Raw genomic sequence first — 8841 nt, 5'->3', positions numbered from 1 at the left:
AACTTGCAAGCACTAAAGTTTAGTCCTGGCAAGAACACTGTAAAATACACTCAAGTACTTAAGAATTGGATTATTTAATACAAAGGCCAGGATACCACAACAGGTCTTAAAAGTAAAATGCATTGATTTTGTATCAATTAAGTGATTAAACAGATGATCTGGGGCCATCAAGATAATATGAAACTATTTTTTATTTTTGTTCATTAATTTATAAACATAGAATGAAGTCGTTGCTGGAGAACTGAGCATAAGACCTGAATCCTGGCTTCAAGCACCTCCTGCCAAGTGTAACGAGAGACACACAAAGAAACAGCACAGTCAAAGCTTGTTGGGGCAGGGACAGAAGCGAACATCCAAGTGGTTCCATGGGACCCTTCCTTCAGCTCAGAGGTTTTACCTTACATTAAAGGGCAATGGTGACCCATTAAGGGATTTCAGAAGGGAAACGATCAGATTTGCCCAGAATGAGGACTAGACTGGTGAGTTGCTGGACAGAGTGACAGTGGAAACCTCTGTGATGATGGAACTAAGGGATGACAGGTGGGCTGGTCTGGAGCTGAGCTCCACTAGGCAGGTGCATCAGATTAAATGAAAGAGCTCCGGACGCTTCAGTCTCGTGGGTTTCTTATATATGTATGTCTGAATCTTAGCATTTTTCATGCCTTTTTTCTTCCTCAAACAAATACCAGCATTTCAAAGTCCTTCCTCTCTCTCCCTCCCTTCCCAGCTGCCCTTCCTCTCCGTGTCCTGTTTCGTGTCAGTGTTCTTCCAGACTCTGCTGGAGGCCGCCTTCCTGCTCCTCCTGTTCTGCTACTGCGTTCTACCTGTTCTCCTGGCTTCAAATGGCGTCTGCATGCTGCCAGCTTCCACGTCTGCACTTTCTGTCCAGAGCTCTCTCCTGAGCTTCCAACTTCTGTATACAACTGATTTCAGAGCGTTTGGACCTGAACGATACGTGTCCATGTGCCCACCAAGCTTGCCCACTTGCCCCATGCAAGCACTCTCCTGTTCCTGGGGTCCGAAAGATGCCATCAGCCATGGAGTGGGTCAGACCAGGCGCCGGAATGCCACCCTTCATTCCCACTTCCTGTTTATTTTACTCCTTCAATGAACCACTAGTTCTACTTTAGCTCCTTAGTGGATCTGGATCACCATTTTTCTATAACTATCTTCATGACCCTACACTAGCGTAGGTGCTTTCTGTCTATTGCTGGGTTACTGAGACAGCCTCTCACTAGTAGCCAGGCCTCCAGTTCACCTGAAGTATAAACTCCTTCCCCAGGTTCCAGGATTTCTTTTTAATGAAAAACTGATTTCTGCACAGTCTTCTCCTTTCCAAAACTACATTAAAATGAGTCTTATAAAACATCATGAAAGGGGTGCTTAGGTGGTCCAGAGATTCCCACAAGGTTCTGAGTAATGACAGGCAAATGGAAATCTGGGTCATGGATTGGACTGTGGCATAGATGCTGCGATGTGGGCTCAGAGATGCCATGATGACACCAGGAAGGTCACACCAAGGCTTGGGCTGCCAAATGGAGTAGTTGGGCTGGCTGAGAAAGGGTATCAATGGGATGTGTGCACAGAAGATCCCTATGTCCACGGGACACTTTCCAAGACCCCCAGTGCTGGTCTACAACCATGGAAGGTGCTAAGCCCGGTACACATACAGTTTTCTCCTATACATACATATGGTAGTTTAATTTATAAATTAGGCACAGTAAGAGATTAATAATAACAATCATAAAATAGGGTAGTTGTAACAATATGGCAGCATCACTGCTCTTGTGCTCTGGGGCTGTTATTGAGGAGAATAAGGGTTACTTGAACACAAGCATTGTGGTGCCCGGCAGTCAGCCTGCTACCTGATAAGGCCTCTGAGTGATGGAAGGATGGCAGCCTGGGAAGCAGGGACATGCTGGACAAATGGATGATAGGATCCACATCCTGTGCAGGGAAACAGAACAAGATACGATTTCAGCACACTCCTCAGAATGGCGTGTAATTCTTAAGTTATGAATTGTGTATTTCTGGAATTTTATATTTAATATTTCTGGACTGCAGCTGTCTGTGGGTAACAAACCTCAGAGAGCAAACCCTGGCTAAGGGAGCAGGCCTGTGCGTCCAGCCCTACCCACTGCTTGTCGGTCAGCCTAATGCAGCGTCATCTCCGGTGAGAGTAAGGGAGCCTTCCCTAGGACAACTGAGCAAACTGTCTTGGGAGAAACTAACCCCCCTGTGAAACATCTCTCCTCCCCTGATGTTAATAACGGGTTACCATTCCATGTACCTAGTCAAGACCTGAGAAGCAGTCAGCAGGATTTGCCCACAGACGCAGCCTCCCTCCCATGCTAACGTGTGCAGATCTGTGTAGGCGATAATATCACACAGCACTGGAGGGAACCTTGTGGCATTACTGAGGAAGACAGATGAGCAGAAAAACAGAAACTATGAAAACAAATATCAGAGAGACTAGAAGATAACTCTAGAAATCATTTAATTTGTTCTCTATTTGAGAACCTGTACACAGTTTGAACAGGATTATTTTTAAAAGGACAATCATAACATGAAAAATTCTAGAGAAAAATCATTTTAAACCTAAACTTCTAGAACCAACCAACCTATCCATCAATCACATCGTAGAATAAAATGTACGGTGTTTAAAATCTTCAAATTTGTGAGATTCATCTTCCACTCACCTGTTCTTAGAAATTACTCAAGAATGTGCCTATAAGAGATTTAACTGAGATCAAGAGTTAAGGTCACAGAACTATTGATTCAACCTTGTTGAACAGCAATGTCTAGAATAATAGCTGTGTGTCAGGCTCAGAGAGCAATCAATGAAAACTGAATTAGGGGCCAGATGCGGTGACTTGCTCCTGTAATCTTTGCACTCTGGAAGTATTGCTTGAGGTCAGAATTTTGAGACCAGCCTGAGCATCTCTACCAAAAACAGGAAAAATTAGGCCAGTGCAGTGGCTCATAACTGTAGTCCCAGCTACTTCAGAGGCTGAGGAAGGGTGATTGCTGGAGCCAAAACTAAATTAGGAGAACAGAGGACTTGGGAAAGGACAGGGAAAAACACCTCCATGAAATGACTGAAAATCTGGAAAACTTGAATATATGATAAAGCCATTGTTCACAGACAATTAGAAGATCCTATGGAAACAAAAAGTTGTACAAAGGCTGCAGTGCCTGTGGCTCAGTGAGTAGGGCAGCAGCCCCATATGCAGAGGGTGGCAGGTTCAAACCTGGCTCCAGCTGAACTGCAACAAAAAATAGCCAGCCAATGTGGTGGGTGCCTGTAGTCCCAGCTACTTGGGAGGCTGAGGCAAGGGAATCACCTAAGCCCAAGAGCTGGAGGTTGCTGTGAGTTGTGATGCCACAGCACTCTACCGAGGGCAATAAAATGAGACTCTGTATGAGGAAGTTATGACTCAAATATTATGAAACCAATTCAAATTGGAGTTAGTAGAATAATAGAAGTTGCTAAAATTCAAGGAAAAAAGCGTGTTGGATTCCAATAATGAATGAGAATCTGGAAGATACTGAGGATACTGTGAAGAAGGTATGTGTTTATTTTCTCAAAAAGAAAGCAAATGCAATCAGAAAAATAAGAATAAATATCATATGAACAGTAAGTACTTCAAATATGAAGTAGACTTAAGTTGGAACTATTGATGAAAAGAGAATTTACTTAAACTTGACATTGTCTTTTGAGAGGCTCAGGTGTAATTGTGTGGGATCTGTAATTATAACCCACTACTTGGTTCTACCAGAATATTAGCATAGTCATAATATTAACATAGCCATTATAGAAACATAATCTTTTGTTTCAGCATTCAGAACCAATCGACAGACATGGCACAGAATATTTAAAAATGTTAGGGAACTGAACATAAATGCGACTACCCTTGATAATGTAAGAAGCAGCTGCCAGAGTGTTGGGAGGTGGAAATGCATATTCAGTCATTGCAGCGGAGCAGAGAGAAGCCAGGAGACGGGCAGAGGGCTTGGTCTTTGTCTCCCTTATCCTCACTGGGCGGGTTTGAATTACCTGCTCACACTCGGATCAATTACTGTCTTGATGGAAACTTAATTAGCATCTTCTGGGACCCGTTTGGAGTTGGGGTGTCCCACTGCGTGACCTGAACAAGTTGGGGCATGGGGAGGATGGATGCTGAAAGGAGGAACAGCAGCATGATGTTAAATCCCTTCTGTTCTGAAAGCAGGCACTCTGCAGTCTCTGGAAGGCTTTGTCCTCTTTCACTGCATTTAACCTGACCTTGTGTCTCAGGCTATCCTGGTTACAATTTAGCCTAGTTAGGATATTTCAAATGTTGAGGTTTAGGAGTAAAATCGCCAAGGGGAGGCATCAGTCAAGCATTGGCAGAGCAGGGCTGCAGTGATTAAGTTACACAACTGATAGGCACAACTGCTGACTATGGGCAGAACTACAAGGAACTAGGAATTAGAGGATTAGTGACTTTACAGACGCTGTTTTTAAAGGATCAAGTGTTTGAAGGGTGAGACAGTGGTCAGATGCTGTGATTAGGAAAGTGCTGAGTGAATTATTGATGCCACAACACCTATCCTTATAGGGAATACATAATTTGATACAGAATGTATCTTTTTCTCCAATGCTTCCAGAATATCCTGCTTTATCTGTTCATCTTCATTATGAATACAAGTTAAGATTACTAACATTTTCATACTGTGTTTTATGAGAGGAGAAGCTTGTCCTTCCGCTAACAGCATTCAGTGTGATGCTCGGGTCACATGAGTGTAGATTTCTGTGATGATGGCACCAGCAGCCTGCACATTCTTTCAGGGCAATGCATAAGAATCAAACATATTTCAAAGGTTTGGAACAACAGAGTGTGTGGTGACTTAAATGGAAGGAAGTCAGCTCAGTGGTTAAGTATTGAGGCTCTGGAGTCAGCTTTGAATCCCGGCCTTACAAACACTTCTGAGTCTCCATTTGCCCTCTGAACGGAGAGGCAGTAACAGTGGAGCACCCGTCTCTTAAGGCAGCTGTAATGAAGAATGAGAAGATTCCCATGAGGTGTACAGTATACCATTTACCAAAATATACCCCTTTAAGTCATATTTCAGCAATCAAAATATATGTTTATGCTATCTACATAAATCCTAGGTAAATATTGCATTTCCATGACTATTAAAAAGCAGTTTCCAAGCAAATCAATACTTAAAATTTTCATGGAGCACTAAACTACTTGAATAGTAACTATTTTCGAACATTCACAGGCACTTTCAGAGTAACTATCCCCATAGAAACAGTTATTAGACTAATTATAGAATTCACCTGTTTATTAATGTATAGTCTCTGAAAACCTCTTGTGATCATTTATTTATTTAACAACCACCCATACAGTCTTACTCTGTGGTAGGTGATATTCCATCTACCTTGCAAATATTAATTTATCTTTGTGACAGCCCCAGGAGAAAGGTGTATCATTACTCCTATTTTAGGGTGGAGAGGTCGGTGACTTTCCCATAGTAACTATAGGGTACTTCCCGGCACCTGTGGGCTGAGGCTGCCATTTGAGGTGTATTGGCTGCTGACGGTCACAGGTGAGTTTCCCACCCAAAATTTCTGTGGACCAAAGCTTCACCCAAGGTTACTCCCCTCCCTCAGGAGCAATCCACACCCAGCACCCTGTGCTTCAATCCAGGACATCTCTGAAAGACCCTTTTAGCTCCAGAGCCCGTCATGGGACCAGCTGAAGCTCTGTGGCAGCCGTGTCACAGCTCTCCTTTCCTTCCACTCAACCCCGTGCCCTTACATCCTCAACGGTGCTGACCCCTAGAGCACTCTCCCGTCAGCCCCCCGCGTGGAGGTGTCTGCCCCAGTCTGCTTCCCAGAAGCTGACCTCCCTCTGCCACAGAGCTCACAGTGGTGGGGTGGCCCCAGCAGTCTGCCCTGGGTCTGTGCCACGCCCAGTGCTTTTCTGAACACTCCCAGTAATGCGTTTCGGGAGTGTGCTTTGGAAAGTAAAGATTTTTGCTTTAAAATATTATGTACAACAAGTTTTTTTAGTAATGCAGCCCTCCTCCCCGCTTGCCCAGATTAGCAAGGTTGTTGCTAGTGCCCTTTCTGGAGAAATGTTCTGAGATTGTTTAGTTCTGGAGTGTCCTGGGTTCCACTACAGCCACAAGCCAGTATGTTCAGTGGACGGCTGTCAGACTGGGGTAGTAAATACAAAGTTTTACTTTTACTGCTGGCTTAGAAACCAATAAATAAGGAAACCATTCTACAATACAGTCTTCCTCCAATCCTCTTAGTTGCTCAAGCCTTCTGAGTTTCTGTGATACCGTGAGAGGAGCCGGGTTTCCGGCTGAAAACAAGGACAGGTTATGCTGATGAAGAAACATCTAATCCCTTCTAATCTGTTAAAGGAGGTTTTTCATGATCTCCCGTGCAGCTCTCTAAGAATACATCCTGATCCAAAGCCCAAGTGGGCCTCTGCTGTCTCCACTTCCCCATCCACCCCGATGGTAACACCGACCATGGTGGGGTCAGGAGAAAGCAGCTGCCCACCACGTTCTAACTCTTACTCTTGCAGAAGAGCTTGGTTCATGTTCCCAGCCAGTGGCCCAAGCACTGCTTGGTGGGGGTGAGAATATATTATTAGACACTCCCAGCTCACAGGAGTGCCAGAGGGCCCGAGGATGTCTTTCAGAAGAGGCAACAAAGCTCCACCAAACAGGTATGTCAGTCAACTCAGTTGAAACCCCGTCGGCTGATGATGCCTTCAGAAACGTGCTAGGCTCCTGACAGCCGAACTTTACTTCTGACTTATGGTAACAAGTCCATTCCAAGTTGGCTGAAGCTCATTATATCCACTCGTTATCCACCTGTAGGTCCAGGTGGATGGAATTGTCTCATCTGGAGAAACTGAATTTATGGCAGGGGGCAGATAGAGCCTTGATCCCTACAGAAGCTGCTGCTCGGACTCCACTGCTCAAAGTAAGTCGCTAACCAGGCTTGAAGTAAACAGGAGATATGATTTTCCCTCAGGGAAAGATAGCAAATAAAGAAAAACAGCAAAAATCTAGCACCGTCTTCAATTTTATTCACAAATGTTTGCTTCCTTCTGTGCAAAAAATATACTCACTTCCCTACCCAGAGGAGAAAAGGTCAAAGTCCAGGAATGGTGTCAGAATGAAATTAGGCAGTTTTGTGATGGTCTATATTGGACCAGATCTGATTATAATTTTTCTTCATTAAGGACATATGAATTTTAGTGCTGGGCATGGTGGCTCACACCAAGGCAGGTGGATCGCCTGAGCTCAGGAATTCAAAACCAGCCTGAGTAAGAGCAAGACCCCATCTCTATAAAAACAAATAGCCAGACGTTGTGGTGGGCTCCTGTAGTCCCAGCTACTTGGGAGCTGAGGCAGGAGGATTGCTTGAGACCAAGAGTTTGTAGTTGCTGTGAGCTGTGTGTACTCAGCACTGTACCCAGGGTGACAGAGAGACTCTGTCTTAAAAAAACAAAGACACGTGAATTTAAAAAATGACTTCCCTGCACCCTACCTACCCCCAGTTCGATGATAGAAGAGAGACAAAAGAGGGAGGGAGAGAGGGTAATTTCAACAAATATTTCCTTTAGGAAAAGGACATAACGGGAGGTGCGGAGCCATTCACCTGTCACACTGGATGGCTGTTTTCAGAAGCTCCCTCCCCAGAGGACAGGCTTCCTGCCTCTTGGTCACATCCCTCTTCTGCTCCAAGAGTAAGTCCCCACTCCGAGGCTTTGCCTTTCCCTCTGGAAATTCCTTTGTTCTTCAAAAGCTATGTTGGCTGCAATTGAAAAAGAGGATGGTGAACACGTCCTCTCTGGGGCTGAGTTTCCCTCCCAGCCTACTTTCTACACCCTGGATGCTGGTGGCCGGGGTCACTTCAGAGCAGTCACAACTGCTGAGGCAGGTGGGCAGTGTGCTCAGAATTAGGCTTTCGTTCTCATTTATGAGATTCCAGCCACATTCACGTGTCTGTGGTCTCAGCCCTGTTCTGTTCTATTCCTGCCTCCTTCTCTAAACTTGGTTATCAGGGATGATCTAATCCCGTCTCTTAGGGGTGGAGATGGATTCATGTCCCTGGTCTCTGTCTGTGAGCTAGTCTGTGTTGCTGAAAGGGTTTTGTGGGCTTCATCTTAACTGATTCAAGAGTTTTAACCAAGGACGTTACAGCTGCGTATTGATTTAGTCATTGGAGAAAGGTGTGTCCTGTTTGGCCGGTTGTGGCTCCAGGGCCCTCCTGGTTTTCTCCTCACCTTTGAGTTCTGTGCTCTGCCCTCTTTCCCGTCCAATGGCAAGCCGCCCTGAACTGTCTGTTCATTTTACAAGTTCCTGTCTGTCTGGTAGGCGTGTCACCGACTTCCTGTTTGGTGGTCTGTGTGCCTGACTGTGACGCTCAGTCTCTCACCAGCTGTCTCCCACGTCGACAGAGGCACTAGTTGGGTTCAATGTTTTGCCGACGCACCACAGGGATTGTTGACTTTCCAGCCTCTGTTCGAAGTTTCCTCACCACCCACTGGATGGCCTCTGAGTGCCAACCACATCTTTTAGTTCTTTGTTATGATGGCAACATTATTGGTATAGGTACGAATTTTTGTATAAGTTAATGTGGGCTAAATTTTGCTAAGGAATAACCTCAAAATCTTAGCAGATGTCAACAATAAATGTTAATTTCTTAAGCTACACTAATGTGGCCCTGGACAGGGCCATCTTCACTCCAGAAGCCGGGCTGATGAAGGGACCTCTGACACCACCTGCTTCAGGGCAGAGGAAACAGAAGTGGCAACTGCTCTGCTC

Source organism: Otolemur garnettii, unplaced genomic scaffold, assembly GCF_000181295.1.
Source record: "Otolemur garnettii isolate 467f Iridium unplaced genomic scaffold, OtoGar3 scaffold00191, whole genome shotgun sequence".
NCBI classification, from domain to species: Eukaryota; Metazoa; Chordata; class Mammalia; order Primates; family Galagidae; genus Otolemur; species Otolemur garnettii.
The sequence above is the reverse complement of the archived record's forward strand: the minus strand, read 5'-3'. Positions refer to the sequence as shown.